Raw genomic sequence first — 18,407 nt, 5'->3', positions numbered from 1 at the left:
GATTTTGATTGCTGGTTCCAAAAAAATGTGGTCTGAGGAATATTTGTTGTTCCTCACAAAATTCTCCTGATCCTGTTTTAACTTGGCAATTTCCCTGTTTCTCTCTCTCTCTGGTGCAATTTAGTGATTTGTAGTATTTTCTATAAATATCCTGACAAAAGATGGGCTGACTTTCCAGGCATTTTCATGATGTATCTGTGGGTATCTCTATGCAAATGGAGAGCACAAAGAGAATTATTTCATTGAATAATTGTCAATATAAGAAAACTTGTTTTTAAACAGGTTTATATGTCATCTTTGTGACTCACTGACCATTAAGAAGTTCCTTTGGCTTTTCAAGTGCTTTGTCTAATCTTGATACAGATGAAGAAAGGTCAGAAGGTTTTAAAGTAAATTTCAGAGCAGGGGGAGTGGAAGATGGAAATCTGGTCTGGGAAAATTAAAATACACAACAAAATGACCTGCTTCTTTTTCTTTTCCTTTACCTGGAAACTCTTGACTCCCACCATCGTAAGTTCCCCTCTACTCTGAACCCCACGGGACCAGGAGATTGGAAGGAGTCCAGTGCTCTGAGTCAGTAGCGAGGTCTCAAGTCACCCTTACTGACCGTCTTGGACCTTCTGCCTCAGTTCTGAAGTCTGTCTCTACCTGTGTTCATTGTGACCAGGTGCCCACATGAAGGATGTCCTGTTTTTCCATTCTTGTTTTTGGGGTCCTGCTGGGGACCTGAGTTTCGCTGGAGTTTGCTAATACTATCCATCCACTAGGGACACCCCTAAGAGTGGGTCTCTCTCTGATCAACTGATAAACTCTTCTACCGTAATCGCCGACCATGGGCCCTTCCCAGATTAACCACTGGTGAGTCTCTTCTGACCTCCTGGGGTATCACCCATCCTGCCACCAACCACAGGAGATTCGAACACAGTAAGTCCCCTAAAGCTGGGTGTTGCCCTCCAGTGACTGGGCTTCAGTTGTTCGAGTGAACACTCGCCAGAGGCTGTGAGGTCATGATGGTGAACACAGCACCCGTAAGTGCTGACCAGAAAACTCAGGATCATTATTCAAAGAAAGCCTGAGAGTTCGTGCAGGTTTGGAGTTTCGTCCTTTTTGAAGGGTGGAGTGTATGTCACATGCCTCGATTTTTTATTGAATGGGCCACTCTGGAGGGCTGGGGTGAAGAAGCCAGTGAGCGGGGCATCCTTTGCTGAGGATGGAGGCAGGCTTTCGGAGCATCATCTTTTCTTGATGTGAAGGGACAGGGTCCAGCCTGCTCTTGGCTCTAGTTCCGCTGAGAGATGTTGACTGCCGTGTCCAACCTCCATGCATAGAGGGACACGGCTGACTGTCCCAGCTGCCCTGTTCCACTCGCCCCAGCTCAGCGCGAGTTGGACAGCAGCTCAAGCTCCAGAGTCCTGCAGAGAAACGAAGTAGCAGGTCTTGAAAAAGGAATTACAGAGGAAGGGGGACCTCAGGAGAGAAGAGAGAAAGCAAAAGATAAGGGAGAGGATGGAAAAGGAGTTGCCACACCCTGAGAGCATCAACCGTCCCTTTAGGAAGGAGACTTACACTGGGCTCTCGCATCTGTTTTTGGTTATTTGAGACAAATAATTCATGATAGGCACAAATGTGTATAATGAGTTCATTTTCTCTGTGAAAATACGAAAGAGCTCACTTAGAGTCACTGACTGGACCCTTCTTTTCTGCAGGTGGGGGCCTCCATCTTCTTGTCAGTGGTTAGTTCCTTGGGACTGATGGGCAGCTGATTCGATGGAGGCTGGGCTCTCAGTGGGCAGGGCTGCTCCCTGGACAGGTGGCCGAGGTGAGAGCAGACAGGTTCCCCACACTTCCTCCATCTGCTCAGTTTGAGTCCAGTCCGGGGAGAGGATATGGAAAATTGTGTTTTGTTTAAGACGCCGAAAAAGGACTGAATTTTAAATAGTGTTGTACTGTGTGAAACACAGGGAGGGCTTCTGGTGAAAGTTTGGCCAGAGAATCAGGACCGTCCTCCTGGGGACAGGGTGACAGCTCTTCACCATAAGCCATCCCATCTCGTGGGACCTGCAGGTACGCAAGTTGGTCAGAAGGAACAATCGGGAAAACTGAGAGAGACATGCGATGTGACTTGGTGAGGAAATGAATGTGCCCGGTCTAAGCAGCTGTCCACAGCTGGGCCGTTCTGCATTTCAGTAAAAATAAGCAACCCCGCCCATCACCTTGTACAGTCCGGGACCGCTGAGTAGCAGAGAGCTCATAAAATGCACTTGGCAATAAGTCACAAAAACATTCGTATTTTTTAATAATGTTTTTGAAGGAGAAATATCTCTTTTTCAATCAATTCTGACATGGCTTCCCTCCAGATTTTATTTCTTATTTAAAATTATCTTAGGGTCGATTTTTTTCTTCTGTTCATTGGCTTTTTACTAGGTTTCTGTCTCAGGCAAATATGTTTAGAAACATTAAGAAAGATGACCAGCCCATGAACAGAGGCTTCCAGGTTTCCTTCTGTTTCTACTTTTGGGTGCCAGTGGTAGAGTTAAAACCAATGCACTCCATTAAATCTTACTGAAATTTCATAGTCACTGTTACTTGTGATCGGGTTAAATTCTTTCTCAGCTCAACCCAATGCCGTGTTATCACCCCTATATATTTGGCTTTTCTTCGTGGAATATCTTATATCTCTTCACTGCTGTGTAAATGACAGTCTTTCTTCTAAGTGGGAGGTTGCCACCATTTTCAGTGCTAGAATTCTGAACTGATTATGGATCACAGTTACTCCTATTATTGGAACACTCTGTCCCTACCTTTTTTAAACACACAATTTATATTTACAGTGGAGAGCTGCCCAGGGTCGAAAAGTGGGTGCTGTGGACTGTCAACTGAGGGTGATACTAATTGTAGAAACTCTTTTTTTCCCATTCATAAGACGTCAACACATAATTCCTGAGTGACATGGAGCTTTCTTCGTGTGGAACCAGATATGAGATCCTAATAAACAGAGGTGGATTATACTGTCGAGGAGAACGGAACTTGCAGAAGTCAGCAGAAGTCATTCTTACACGGGCAGGAAAAGTTGACACTCAAGTCCGCCTTCCATTCTCCCCACCCCCACCGCCAATTAAACATTGAATCCATGAGCGTAATCACACGCAGGGGTTTTCCTGCCCAGACAGAAGGTCTGTAACATTTTAGAATACAAGACATTTGTGGAGCAGGGGAAAAGTTGCTAGCACACAGCATTCAAACCCAGCGATCAGGGGCCTGGAAGGAGGCAGGAAAATCTCCCTTCCCTTCTGTGTTGGTGGCAGTCTGAGGTCTCAGATGCCAGCTGTCTGGTGTTCTTCTTGGTTTTGGTTTTGTTTTTGTTTTTTTTTTGTTTGTTTTTTTTTTTTTTTCAGTAAGTGGTTTTATTACTGGTTAGATTTTACAAATTCTGATATTGGAACAGACTTCCACCTTAAAATTCTAAAACGGCAAAGCGACCACTGGAGTTTTAATTTTTTTTCCTTTTTCTTTTTAGGACTATTGAAAGTAACAAACTTTTTTTTTTTTTTTTGCTCTGGTCATACATATACAGAGAGAAAAAGAGGCAGAGAAAAATGAACAAGTCATCCGAAGTACGGGGATAAAACAGCATTCCTAACGCACGGGGCAGTCTTTGAAAATACAGAAGCTGTAGCCAACTTAAATTATTTGTTGTTTTTCCTCGCTCAGTCCACAAAACTGTACAGAGACACAAATGTTGTGTTGCAGACAGATCTTCCAAGTAATTCCTCAGTCCACACCAATGCGTCCGCCGGGCGCGCAATTATTTTCTTCCTCAGTTTCCGGGCGAGATCCTAAAATGTGGTTAGTTAGTTGCTCAAAGCCTCTATTTTAAAATACACTTGGAATTCAACTAAAGATAACTTCTTTTTTAAAGAAACTGTGGGGCGGGGGCAAGGGCTGGGGGCCCCGAGTCATTAGAAAAGGTTTGTGAGAGGCTGCGTGCGTTTGCGAGGGGCTGTCAGGCTCGTGGCCCTCCAGGTTGCCAGGCACACGGAAGTGAAGAGGGATGTCACAGTCGGCAGGGTGGGGGCTCGTCACGTCTGTGAGGGTGGTGGGCGTGCTGGAGGGGCTGAGCGAGGCGTTGGGCAGCTCCGAGGCCGCCCTGACAGCGTCCCCGTCTGCAGCGCCGCCTCCGTCGCCTTGTCCATGCCTGTGTTTTCCTGCCGTAAGAGGTTGCGCCTGAACTTGGCCCGGGAGTTCTGAAACCAGACCTTTTTGATGGCCTGATACAACGTGGGCTCAATTAAGAAGCACAGCCTCAAGAATCCTGGAGGACCCGCTTGGTGAGGCCCGTCTTTTGCACAAGCTGCTGCAAGTCCTTGGCGTCAGGGTTGTGGTTAATGGCAAAGGAAGACTTCATGGTCCGAAGCTGGCGGTGCTTGAAGGAGGTGCGCATGCGCTTCGTCTTCTGGCTGCTCGGATACGGCTGGTGGCGGGCCAGGGGCTCCGCGTCGTTCTTGCTGCAGCTCAGCGCAGCGCTGTAGACGGCCGGATCCGCCCCGGGGCCAGGGCCCTTGCGCTTCCTCGGCCGCCCCTCCCGCACTGTGCCCTCGCCATTGTAGTAGGGAAGACCCAGAGGGTTGGCCCCGGCTGCGCCCAGCCCCGCGCTCTTGGCAGCGCCGCCGCGGCCGCCACGTCTGCGTTGTTGAAGCGCGCAGGGTACTCGCCCTGCAGCGGCGCCTCGAAGTGCAAGCGGCAGTAGACCAGGCTGTCCTTCATGCCGAAGTGGTCACCTGTGGTCAGCATCTTGTTACACGTGGTGCACGTGAAGCAGTTGAGGTGATAAACCCAGTCCCGAGCTTGCATCGCCATCTCCGAGGCCGAGATGCCCAGGTGGCAGCGGGCGCAGCGCTGCGCAGAGAACCGCCTGTGGTAGTCGTCTTTGCAGTAGATGCTTCCATCTTTGCTGAAACAGTTGAGCTCCGACTGCAGGTTGAGCTTGCACTCACCGCACTTGAGGCAGCGCATGTGCCACTGCTTGTCCACCGCCAGCAGGTAGCATTGGTCTGAGATCTTGCCCCCGCAGCCGACGCATAGCGCTGCGCGGTCACTGCTGATGGACGGCATGATCGTCTCCGTGTCGCCACGGTCGATGGCGGAGCTGGTAGCGGGAGTCTAGCTCTTGGCCCTGCGGTCCATCTCGTCGGTGACCCCGTGCACCTCGGGGCCCGACAGACTGTGGAACAGCATCACGGTGGGACCGGCGGGGCCGGGGGCGCGGCTCTTCCGTGGGAGGGCTTGCCCCCCACCTCAGCTGCCTGGCGCTCCCTGCGCTAACGGGCCCGGTGCATCGCCACCGCAGCCTCGGCCCCGCCCGAGCTCGGCTGCGCCCCCAGGCCAGGCTCCAGGCCCCGAGCCCCCGCAGGCCAGGAAGCCTCCCGCCGAGGCACCTCTGGTGTTCTTCTTTTCTATGAAATGAAGGTTTCTTTTAATGAAACAAGATCCACAGGAGGGTGTAGATGGCGAAATGTTGAAATACCAGGCAGAGAAGGCACTTGGGCCACTAAATACCAATGATGCTATCTAGTTAGATTGTGAGACTTGATTGTTCCTACAATATTTTGTTTCTGAATCTTGCATTTCTTTTAATTGGACCTTTGAGGGATATTTAGAAGGGGACGTCAGTGGGAAGCTGTGATGGGTTGTAGAGGGTGAGGGTTGTCTATGGAGGATGAGAGACAGAGGCACGAGTGATGGCTTTCTTGTGTACTTGAATGAATGATTGTGGTCGCCAATTAGAGAGCTAGTCATTGGGAAGGAACCAGGTTTGGAAGAAAGGACCGGGAATATTAGGTTTTAGGTGCATGGAGCAAGCTGCAACGCCCTGAGACATCCAAGTGGAGATGACACGTGGGAAAGTGGATGTACAGATCTGGACGGCACAGGGAAAGCCGGGGTCAAGATACAGATTGTGACTGCGTGTGCGTCGGAATGATCTCAGGCGTGAATGTGAATGAGGTTGTTAACAACTCATCAGCTGAAGATGAGCTGCACAGGACGGAGGAGTCCTTCCAGGACAGTGGGTGGCACAGAACCCAAGACAGGAGAGCATTTCAAGGTTAGGGAAATTGACAGCCATGATAATAGAATACATAGCTTTCTCCACTGACCCAGGCTTGGTCCGATGTTGGCAACTTCGTAATCTAAACTGCTTGGTAGAAAATCAGCTGTGCCGTCTAAACAGCAAGGATTCACTCTTTCTGACGGGCTGACGTGTGTATTTTTACCACTGACACACGAGAAAAAGTGCCAACTGCTACATACCAAGCATGTCTCCCCTGCCTGGAATAATTTGCCTTTAATATCATCCTGTGGGAAATGTATCTAGTTTATTTGCTCCACTCTTTCTATCTTATATGGGATCATAATGATCTTTCCTTTTGTTGACAATTTGGATAATGACAGGAAAATGTCATTTTGCTGAGGTATCCTGCTTTTATAGCAGTTTGCTGGGAGAAAATCTCCAACTCCCATAATAAAGGGATCGTCCAGATTTAATAAATGTATTTTTAAAAATGGTTTTTCTTCCACACAGACGCAGCAGGGCTGTTTATAGAGCTAATTATCATGGTAGGACTGTCGGTAGAGCTACTCTGGGCTTGAGCAGAGGAACAGAGAGAACAGAGTCTCTCTCCCTTTTACTTACTGCATTCAAGTTTCAGAGTTTGCAAGCCTGACACTCAGTATTCCATCAGACTGCAACCCAGCGATTCCACTGCAGAAGCAGAAATAAGTTCACAAAAATAGCGATGGTGGTTGACGAAAGCTTTTCCAGTCCATGACAAAAATAGACCCTCAATACATGGCAAGATAATTTCCCCAATATGCCAGTTTTTAAGTCATCAATTGGAATAAAAAGGCATTAACTGGTTCTTTTTTGGGGTATGAGGGAAGAAAAAATTTTAAATATCTAAGCGAATCTCGGTTCCTGAAGTCACTTTGTTCTCCCCAACAAGTTTTGCCCTCACTGAAGGTAGAACAAAGGCACAGGCTATTGTTTTTTTGTTTGTTTGTTTGTTTTGGCAAGTTAAACTTTCTCTTACTCCGTGAGTCTTGTTATATAACTAAAGAAGCTTCAGATTTTGAAACGCACGGATTTCCCATCTAGCGTCAGAAGCAGACAGTTGCCCATGACTTTTGTGGGGCCGTGGCCTGTTTGTCCCTGAAACCCTGGGCCCAGTGGTCACTGCAGTCCCCACCTCAACCGGCTTGTGGCTTTAGGTGTCATCCATACTCAATATTTCCCCATCTTTATCCCAAGCCCCACTTTTTCTTGAATCCCAGTCATTTTCTATTGGAAATCTCTATTCCTCAGGCAGCCAAATCCACTGTAGAATGGAACTGCCCTCTAAATTGATTTCTCCCCAGAAGTCTCATAAAACTCACTCACACAGTGCATCAGACTCATGCTTAACTCCTTTTTCTCCTTCATTCTCTGCCGCTCCTCCCTCAGTCCTGTCAGTTCTTTCCACCCAAACACATCCAAAGAAAATCAATGCCCTTGTCTTTGTCCTGCACGGACAGACCATCTCTCCCTTGGACGACTGCAGAAATCTCTTCAGCCACCCTTTTCTGCCTCTACAGAAGCAGAAGTCACTGACTTTCCCAAAACCCGGTCCCATCCTGTGACTCCCAACTCAAAATTCTCCAGGGCTTCCCCTTTGCCACCTGATGAAGTTTCAATATCTTACCCTGTTGGAAGGGCACCTGATGGTGAAGCTCCAACCCGCCCTTTTCCAACCTCTTGGTTAACGACGTCTATGCACTCTTCACCGGCTACACAAAACCACCCATCAGTCTTTTAAAGAATCCGCATCGTGTCACGGCCAGCCCCTCTTCATCACTCAAGATTCCATTCAGATGGCATGCCCCCCTGACAGCTTCCTGTACTTTCATTTTTTCCTTTTTTTCTACTCCCATGACATTGTCTACGCTTATAGTGAATGCATTTTTGGGTGTATTTTTATTAAAACTTTACAAGAGGCTTTAGAGCCTAGTTTTTTGTTTGTTGTGTTTTTTAAAGCACAGGCTTTTGAATGAGATAAACTCAAGCTTGAAACCTGATTTCACCTTGAATTAAGTATGAAGCTCACGTTATGTGACCTCTGTGAACCTCACTTTCCTCATCTGTAGGATGAGGTCATAGCAGTACCATTCTCAAAGGGCCATCATAATCACCTGAGATAAATGATAGAAGGCAGTTGGCACGTTAAATTAATAACCATCCCCGTATGTCTTTATGTATCACGGTGGTGGTGATGTTTGTCGTTCCTTCAAGATTGTGTGTTTCAATAATGGGTCCTTAATAGACGTCCAATAAATAGTGAATAGATAGCAAGTAGGTTAATTCACATATGAGTGTAGTTTGAAAGTCTCAAAAGATTAAAATAAAAACTCAGAATTCTAAGATGTGATATCGTTATTGGGATTAGAAGGCTAAAATGATCAGATATTTTCAAATTGGGAGGAGCGAAATTTAATAAGCCCTAAATTTATCCTCTCCTGAAATGTGAGAAATTCAGGTTGTGCTGTTTATAGTTGGACAGTCTGCTTTTATTCAGCAAAGAATGAGAAATATTTACATAAAGAAATGCAGCCTGACCCCCCCACCATGCTCTTAGCATGCGGTATGCAGCAGTGATCTGACCACTGATTCTGACCACTCTTCAGGTGACGCTGTGTTCAAAATGCCATGAAGTACGTCAGGTTACACAAGTCCTTACATTGGGAGGAAAGTAATTTTTAAAGAGCTTATTCTTCTAGTATTTCTAACTTATTTGCTCATCTTTTGCCATGTGCTCTAAACTTACCGTAATCCTTTGTCGAATGACTAAACTTTAGAATCTTCAGATATATTTTTTAAAAAATCTACATTGCAAAAACCTAAGTACTGACAGCTAATTCAGTACCATCGTCTAAGCTGGAGTAGACCTGTGGTCCACCAGCTTGTGACCTGTGTTCTCGAGAACAGACTTTTCAGTTTATCCATTGTTTACCCTCAGGGAAAGTAATCCAGGTCATCAGGGTACTCCCCGGACAAGGAAAGTGGATTTCGGATAAACAGATACACACACACACACACACACACTTCTGAGCTTCTAGGCATCTTCTCTGACCCCCCCCCGTAGCCACCTTCGCAGCTGTGAGTGTGACTCTGTGAGCCCAGGCAGCCAGCCTGTCGGAGGCTGTCGGGACCTCACCATCTCCAGAGCAAGGCTAATTTTACTTGACTCTGCAACTTCCCACAGTCTCGAGTACTTCCTAAATACTTAAGGATTGAATGTCACACTATATTTTAACCAGACATATGTTTCTAGAAGGTAGTATATCCCACTTCTTTCGTGTGTCCTCTTTTAGAAGTCTGTTAGCCTGGTGTTTTGGTTTCTTAACCCTTGATCCTGGCCACACTCCACTTTTCCAAAGAAGCAAGAGAACTCTCAGCTGCCGTTCCTCCCATTCAAGTGCCCAGAGGTGGTTCAGAGCATCACTCGCTGCCGTCATGACACATCACCATCATCATCAGATCATTCAAGGACCCTCTCCTTTCACTCTGTTTGCCCTCTTGGCCCTCATCCCCATTCGCCTCCCCTAGAGGTCACCGCTGTAATGCATTCAACATTTCTTTAGATGTATGTGTCCTTGAAAAATATGTATTTGTGTGAATGAATTTTATAATAAATGTCAATCTGGGAATAGATTCCAGGCCCTCTCCTTTTTTTTCTTTCAGTCTGTGATGCTTTTAGAGCTGCTTATGCTGCTAGGTGTGTATCTCATTCCTCGCCTCTGGCTGCTACGTGGTATATACCATCTTATAAACCTTCTATGTTTTATTTATTCATTCCACTGGCAAGTCACCCTTACCTGCCTCCAATTCCCAGATGTTCCGAATTCTGTTCTGATAAGCGTGCATGTCCTGTAAGGGTGCTTGATGGGCGTGTTTCTGTGGGTTATTTCGAGGGGATTGTGGGGCAAGAGCACACTTCATTTCACCAAATGCAGAAGATCGTTCTCCAGAATGATGGACCCAGCTCCTCCTCCCAAAAGCCATGCATGAGCCTTGCTGTTACCCTGCATCTCCACGTGGCTCCATGTGACTTTCTGGCTCTGATCTGGGAGCTGCATCACTGTCATTTTAACTTGTTTTTCTCCCATTCCTCATGAGATCAGACTTCTCTTTGTATACGTCCTAGCCATTTGGATTTTTCCTTCTTCAAATTGCCTATTCATGTTCAACGCACATTTTTCTGTTGGGTTTCCTTCTTCTTGTTGATCTCTTGTGTGGTCTGGATGCTCATCTTTTGTTCACTTTTAGAGACAGCAGATAACTTCTGTCAGTTTTGTCTGTGGTACCCTTTGTTGCAGGCAGGACCATCAGTGTATCCCTTTATGAGTTTAAAAAAAAAAACCACGGTTAAGAAATCTTCCCTCATCTCAAGCTATCAGATATTTTCCAGTTGTGGTTTCTGTTCACTTCTTGGCTTTACTTCATCTCTAGACCTTTACAGCCTTTGCAGGGGAAGTTTTGGGCATTTGTTTTGTTTGTATGGTTGTATTGATCCAACATTTTCTCTCTATGGTAAGCTATTTTTACAACACATGCCCTAAATAATCCATCTACACCCCCCCCCCCAATTTGTGTTGCTACCTCCAGCATGTAACACATCACCACATATCCACGGAACTGTGTTAGGACCCTGCTTCTGGTTCTAGAACAACAACGAATTTGGGCCTCTTAGGTACTGGCAACCCCAGCACCTCACACATCTGGGGAGCGGATGTGGAGTTTCCATCTGAAATTTTAAAGCTGAAAGGCCCTTTATGTATAATCTCCTTCACGCTCTCGTTTTTACAATGAAGATTCTGAAATTGAGGGGTCAGAGTACTCGGAGTCCCATGCAGGTGGCAGGTGCCGGGCTGTGAGCAGGTTTCCTCCAGTGCTGCCCCACTGTTCTCTGAATTAGGCCAGGCTGCCGCCTCCCTCTCCTAGGGCAAAGCAGGTTAGTTTCCAGCCTCAGTTTCTATTCCTACCTGACACAGATTTGTGGGTTTCAGGTGACCTCGTTAAGTGACCAGCAGTTTTGCTATATAGGCTGGTTATTACCCTGAACTGCGGGGTGAAGATGTTTTATAATTTCCTTTCCTTTTCTCTTCCCTCCCTTCCTTTTGCTGCAAAAAGGGAACTTTTTGGTGCCAGTCTAGGAAGCAGCTGGGGATGACCATAGGCCGGAGAGCAGTGGTGACAGGCATGGCCTTTCAGAGCTTTGTATTTTGATATATGGCTCAGAAAAATTAATCTGACTATCCTTCCTTCCTGGATGCATTGTGTCCTTAGATGCCTTACAAGGAGATGTTTCTCCATGTGAAATCCTCTCTTTTTCTTTCCCTCACTTTCTTTGGGTGGAACAGAAAAAAATGTCATGAAACAGAAAGAATGTTAAGAAGCCGTTCAGCCTCTCGCATGTTTCCCCCTTTTTCCTAAGTCTGGGACAGACCTTGCTTAGGTGCCTGCACTATTGCTTTGTTGGGTCTCAACGCTGCTAGATGTATTAAAAAAAGTGGCTTCATGAAATAGAGACAGAAGAACTGGAATCAGAGGCCGTATCCCGAAGCTGAGAATCAGAGGGAAGAAGGAGGCCTGGTGACTTGGTTTGCTGTTCGCAAGGGAGGAAGGCAGTGAGGTAGCTGGTGTGACCTTTACGATGTTCTCCAAGGTCATGGCCATTCTCAGCAGTGCGTGAACCAGGGGCCGCTGCTCGTAGAACATCAGAGTCAAGCGGCTGTAGGGAGAGACCATCTAGCGCTGTTCCTACTGGCGTCCAGGATCCGTCAGGCTGACCGTAACCACCTTGCTGTGTAAGCCCCAAGCGCCCGGACGCCTGGACCCCCACAGACAGGGCAGAGGCCCTGCGAATGCAGTGCAGCACCGCACGCTGTCCTGAGACCCTGGGTGCAGAGCTGCACAATCACAGGGATGTGCAGCACGAGGTGCTGGGAGCGGGGCTGGCAGCTTGGCAGGTGACGGGCTCGGCCTCTCCCCTCCCCTCCCTGCCGCCGAACATTTCCGCCACGTTGTCAGCTTCTGAACCGGGAACTGTCATTTGGAAGTGATTTGAAATCCTTTGATGAAATAATATGCAGCATTTATTAATCGAATGATTTTCCCCCCTGGGGGCTCAGAAATCTTCTGGGCTTCCTAATAGCCATCTTCATCTTTCTGCTAGGTGTTGTGTTTCCTTCCTAAATATCCGTGTCAAAGATGGGCAAAATGGCCAAGCAGAACCATTGAACACCTTCCCCAACTGCTAAGTCGGTCGTCTTGTGATAGCTGAAAAGACAGTAGCCACAGAAGGTACCAGCGCTTCTGTAAATGCTGCACATTCGTCCGCATGGGGAAGACTGAGTCAGGAGCAGCAGCAGCTTAGTTTTCCTTTGATCCTCATTCAGTGAAATCTGCCTCATAAACCAAGAATTTTTTTTTCTTCCCAGCAAAGCCTAGCCTAACATAGTTGTAAAGGAAAGCTATTTTCAATTATAAAGGAGATTTATTCTCCTTTAAATGGAAAGCTGTTCTTGGCTTATGGGTTAGAGAGGATTCTAAATGCTTGTCTGTCTGGTGTGAAAGCCTTCTCCCTTTCACTCACCTGATGTCATAGGGGTGACAGGTGACAGAGGACCAGTGTCACCTGAATGGCTCTTCCTGGGCTGCGTCTGTGGCTCAGGCAAAACGCCCTGAGTTGATGGTAGATACGTTGCAACTCTGTGTGTTTCCGCAAGCAACTTGGGAGCAAATCGAGACCTCGGACAGCAAAACATTTTAGAAAGAGAGGTCTCATATAAAGCAGTAGAGTTTGCATCTTATAAATTTGGTGGACTGATAATAATCAGATATTGGGGATAGGAGAGACCTGTTCTCGGACAAGAAGAGTCAGTGTTACCTATGTGATAAGCTTGGTTTTTGTAAAGCAAACAGGCTAAGAATTTGGGGGCTGCACCAGAAGAGCTTTGATAAAACTCTGCTTCCCTGTTTACTTCTTGGATCCATTTTTGGCTTTTGAAGGGACCACCTCCATATTTGCCCCTTTAAATATACTTGGAAAACAAATTCACAATTTTAGAAATGCCCTGTGTCCACGTGGCTTCTGAGCTGATGCTCTTCTACAAACCACATTTTTATGAGACGCTAGTATCGTTTCGAGAAAATCTTGCTTTGTAGGTGCTTCCATGGTAGTCTTCTTCTCAGCCATGGGAATAGTCAGCTTTTTAGTTCAGCTGCACTGCAGGAAATGGAAGGCATCAATTCATGAACTAGAGATGCAGACAGAATTTGAGATAATGGATCCTTTGATATGGGAAAGAGACTGCAGGAGTTGAGGACAGAGGAGTCCAAACTGATGATCTCCCTTGTGAAGTGTGTGTGTGTGTGTGTGTGTGTGTGTGTGTGTGTGTGTACACATACCTAATACACGTACATATGTGTGTGTCTCTAATTGTATCCACACACATGTCTAAATTAGGACTGAAGCTGTTAGTCTGAAGCTCCTGTTGGTTCATCAGTCTTTCAACTGGTTATGGACGTGAGGGTTTCCAAATGAGCAATATTTATTGCTTTTTTGTTACTTTATTATTTTTTAGCAGCAAAGGAAGAAGTAGATGTGGTGGACAGCCAGGGAGATGCCTTTATGTTTATTTCAGGAGAAGGAATTCAAGTGGCAAGAACTACAGACAACAGTATTTACTGGGGGGAAAGCGGTGGTGATAATCGATTCTCATGTCAGCATCTGGGAGGCAAGCGAAGTTCGGGCAACAAAAGTGACTTATGGACAAAAACAAGGCAAGTGAAAATGAAATCACGATACAAGGTAGTTTCACAAGTGAGTCACAGTAAGTAAAGACATTGCATTTCCGCACGTGTGTTTCCATAACTGAAGCCTGTGCTCCGACTCTGAAAACGCTTGCCTTTCTCACTACCCGTATTTGGAAAGTGGCTGAATGGGGAAATGCAATTTTCAATTGCTCAGTAAATCAATACCTTCTTATTTTAAAATATAGGTGGTTTTAACTTGCCTTTTAACCTAAAGGCCATGGTGATTCTTGACAAGGTAATAGGAGCACTTGATGTTTCTTGAAATGTTTCCAGGAGGAAACTGAGGGTTCGGTTTCGCTCACTGTCAAAATGGCCTTTTTTAGGTGTTTGAAATTCAGTGAGAATACCGTCCGTCATCAGGATCATCATTACTATTAAAACAATTATCATCATCACGAGGTGGTGTGTGGGGAGTTGGGGCGCTGTCTACCGCAGGATTCATTCTCCTCTATGCTCGCACTAATTGGCTGTTAAGGGAATAGAGAGATGTATCAGACGGTGGAGGAAAGGGGATGATAACATTCAGTGGGCTTTTCTCATTAGTTAAATTTGCGCTGGGAATAGGGTGGTGGAGTCAGCCATGGCAGGAGAGATGGTCTTCCGTATGTGGACCTGCGAGTACATCTGGGACACCAGGGCAGGGAAATGATGCTTATGTGTTGTAAGTGTCCTGCATCAGGGGCAAGGACTCTTTAAATCAGAATTGAAAAGGATGGAGCTGGATTCTTGAGAATCCCTTTTTAAACGGGATCATCTGTCTTGACCTGGGTCCTCAGGCCGAGTTGGGGTCTTGGTTTGTCCCCTCAGTGCAGCCAGCCCAGGAACCCAGAAATGAAATCAGGGTTCTGGACTTGACAGGTGTCATTTTCCAGGACCATCACGTCTCGATTTCTTCTTTCTAGTGATGGTGAGAGCCGTTAGGGAATTTCTGTTGTCAGAAAATGCTCTGGCTTCTGGCTTCACATATAACGTCTTGGGTCTGGCTTCCTCTAGACTGGAAATAAAGTGGAATGAATTATAGATGGTTCAATTAAAGTAGTAATTGGCCCAAAACAGCTCACAACAAATCCAATTCTGGAAAATGCGTCTGTGCTCTGATTATTACGTTCCTCCCTCCTTCTCCCACTTAATGTTTTAAAATAAGATGTAATAGCTAAGGATTCCCTATTTCTCATTTGTCTTTCTAATCCCAGTGCCGAGGGAAGGGCCTGGTGCACAGGAAATATTGAGAGTAAAAACAACAAATCAGATGAGAGTGAACAATGATCAAAAAACGTGTTAAACATGAAAATCATAGTTTCTTAATGTCCACAGGCATAATAGGCCAATAGAATTGATGTAAAACACCAGGCTGAAGCAGCTGGGAAGGCGTGTTCATGAGGAAAGCTGATAATATCAGTAACTCTAAAGCAAGTAGAAGAAAACTGGACAGTTGTTGATGTCATGTCAAACCGTTGGGTAACAACGGATTCGGATTTGTCACAAGTCACTTTGTGTGAAGTTGAGTGAGTTGGATGATCGTGGTGGATTTTGAAAAAGAAAAGTTTCTCACTAAGTGACTGTCCAGTTGTAATGGATGGACAGAGGCCCTTTACCTCCTTCGACTTAAGAAATTTAAATGTGTCCTAAGGTCTTGGACCTCACAAAGATGTCTATACCCTGAAAAGACCCAGTCTAAATGCCCAGAGCAGAAAATGCAATAATCTTAGCATAAAGCGTCTAATTTTAAGTTCTGATGAATCAAAACATAGGACCAATGCATCACAATTATGTCTGGTTTTTGTAAGGCCATCAGTTCAGTGGGTAAATGACTTAATGCATTGTTGTCCGTTTGGTATCACCCAGCAAGTAGCCTCTAGCTTCTGGCAGGCACAGAGTAGGGGTTTAATAAACATTTTGGAATGGATGTATCCAGTTACACACCTGGAGAGTAAGACTGGCCTTGCACCAGTGCGTGCACATCTACTCACTGCATGTCGTCTAGTAGGCAGAGGAACCTCGTTTCTGGAGTTCAGAGAACTAGAGCAGTGCGATGTCTCTGGTGCAAACAGTCTCACATTTTTTCAGCTTCCTTTTGCTCAGTAACATGAATTCAGATGGGGTCGTAAGCCACATACTAACATTTTGAACAGGTTAAAAGGATGTGTGTCTTACTCAGCTTTTCATATCCAGCCCAGCAGCTGCGCAGAACCGGACATGGCAGGCGCTGAACACGTTTGGGTTGGCTTGTTGGGATGAGGAAGGGGGAACACGTTCCATCACTGGGTCCGTCACTGGGTCGTGGAGCCTCCTCGCTAGAAAGAAAGGGCTTGCTTGCCCGAGGAGGGAGTTGCATTTGTGACTCACAGGGATCCGTTATCCATATCTGCCGAGGGCCTGTCAGATGGGAAGTAAATTTAGAGACCGCCTTGTCCCGTTAGCTGTTCATCACTGCTGACCAGCTCCGCTGGCAGGCAGCAGTATTTTTAGAGGAGCGAATGAGCTGGAGTTTCTTCATGTACAGAACACGAGCCGATCCTATTACTCAAAGCTACTCAAAAAGTCATAGCTGACACTTGACTGAGCTACCAAGGAAAAACAATAGACCCGAGAAGATACCAGGGGTGTGATGAAGATAAGAGTAGATTCAAGTTAACTCATCACCACGGTTAGTCCAGTTTGGTGCTGTTGTCAGTGGGGTTAAAAATGTAACTTTCACAGGAATGAATTTTATGAAAGTCTCTTCAGCCTCTTGCGAAGTCAAAGGTAGGGTGTTTTTTCACATCTCATTCTGCCCTCCTCGGAAATACACCTGACATTTATGCGTTGACAATTGGTATGTGAAGGCAAAGCATGAGGGACCTTTTTCCCCGTAGCAGCCGGAATGGTGCTGGTACCTCCTGATTTCCAAAAGATTATGTGCAGAAAAAGAGCACATAATGTTTAAAATGGCCGTAATCCTGTGGGATGGTATTTGTAGTTTCTCAGATAAAATTTGTTCCATTGAAGGCTCCCCATTAGTGTATTTGGATTGCTTCTCTGACAGAAATGTTGACCACAGAAACGTACAGATCATCCTCCAGAAGATCCAAGGAAGCAGCAAATTTATGCAAATTTAACTGGTACTGAATGGCCTGGTCTTACCCAAAGCAGATCCTTTTCAGCACTCTTTGACTTCGTTTTTGAGACTTGATGGTTTGTAAGATGCAACGATTCCTTCAATGATTCCTTTTAGTTTGTCTACAAGGAATCTGTTTATTCATGTACATGCTGTGTGTATGAGTCCTCAGAGCCTTGAGAGGCTCTAACCGGAAATTGCCTGGCCGGTAGCCGGTTTCAAGCCAGCAGGTGGGAGTGGCACCCACTTGGGCTGAATGAGTTTCTTTTCTGGATCAACCCATGTAATTATTTGATAAAAATTTGTCCATGGTTTTCTGAGCCACATTATAGGGAAGAGTGACCCTGGTGAGATCTGGGGAACAGCTTGAGTGCTGAGTAGTGATGGCTTTGCTTTTTTAGAATCAATGAGGAGAGAGACCCTGCATTCCTGTCGGTCACATGGTAAAGAAAAGCGTTGGGATTAGTCAAAGGAAACTTTTAACCAAGATTTCAGAGAGGTGACGTCTCTGTATTAAGAAATTCATCAGTAAGTTGTTGATGCCAGTTGGAGAGGAACACAAGACATCATTGTAGAATAATTCACTGGTTCACTTAACCAACGCTCTGCAGTACTTACTACGTGGCAGATGTTACTTTCTAAATGCTTTACAAACATTAACCGATTTAAGCTGCATAGTAGTCATGTGAGATAAGTTCTATTTTCACCCTCGTTCTAAAGACAAGGAAACTCAGGCACAGAGAATTAAATAACTTTGGTGGTGGCATAGCTAGTGGTGGCAGAACTTGGACTTGAATCTGGGTGGTCTGGCTCAAGAGACCAGGCTCAACCCATTAAGCCTGGCTTCCTCCAAGTCATACAAGGTGTGGTTTGTAAGTCACACCAACAACCAGTGACAGAGTCCCCCAACGCAATGTGTTTTATTCCTGTATGTCATCTCTCTCCACCCAAGTTTTAAGACCATTAAGAGATGTTGTTGAATGCCGCGTGTGCTGGTTTAGAAGCCCTGTCTTTGAACACTGACATTTACTAGCTGTGTGCCTTTGGAAGAGTCACCTGAGTTGCTTTCATGATACCAAAGGGGTATAATGATGTCACAGAAGTCCTGATGCTCTGCAAATGCAGAGCGCTGTGGAAATGGGCTAGGCGTCGTTCCAAAAGGCCAGTGGTTCTCCCGCCCATGATGGCAGTGCCCAGGGGGACCTTGCCCCTTTCCTGTGGTTCCAGCCTTCCTGTTACTCCCTGCAGGTCCTCTGCAGGCCAGCTCAAGACCTGGGTGTCACCTGAGGTCATGGCTGTACCACTAAGGGAGGGTTTCTGTTTGACTACTGAATCTTCATGAGAAAAACAAAGACTGTGGATGTGATGGTATCGCAACACGTACATGATCCCCATTCACAT

General features: G+C 46.0%; 1 protein-coding gene and 1 pseudogene across 8 annotated transcripts in view; one reads left to right on the top strand and one right to left on the bottom strand.

The window, feature by feature from the left end:
• The window catches only part of CELF2 (CUGBP Elav-like family member 2), a 722,443-nt gene that overhangs the window by 507,610 nt on the left and 196,426 nt on the right, over positions 1 to 18,407 (top strand). The gene's annotated exons all lie outside the window — the stretch shown is intronic.
• LOC116150539 (LIM/homeobox protein Lhx2-like) lies at positions 1,376 to 5,235 on the bottom strand (annotated as a pseudogene).

The sequence above is a fragment of the Camelus dromedarius genome, chromosome 26 (genome assembly GCF_036321535.1).
Source record: "Camelus dromedarius isolate mCamDro1 chromosome 26, mCamDro1.pat, whole genome shotgun sequence".
Taxonomy (NCBI): domain Eukaryota; kingdom Metazoa; phylum Chordata; class Mammalia; order Artiodactyla; family Camelidae; genus Camelus; species Camelus dromedarius.
Note: the sequence above shows the minus strand (reverse complement) of the source record. Positions and strands in the feature narration are given on the sequence as shown.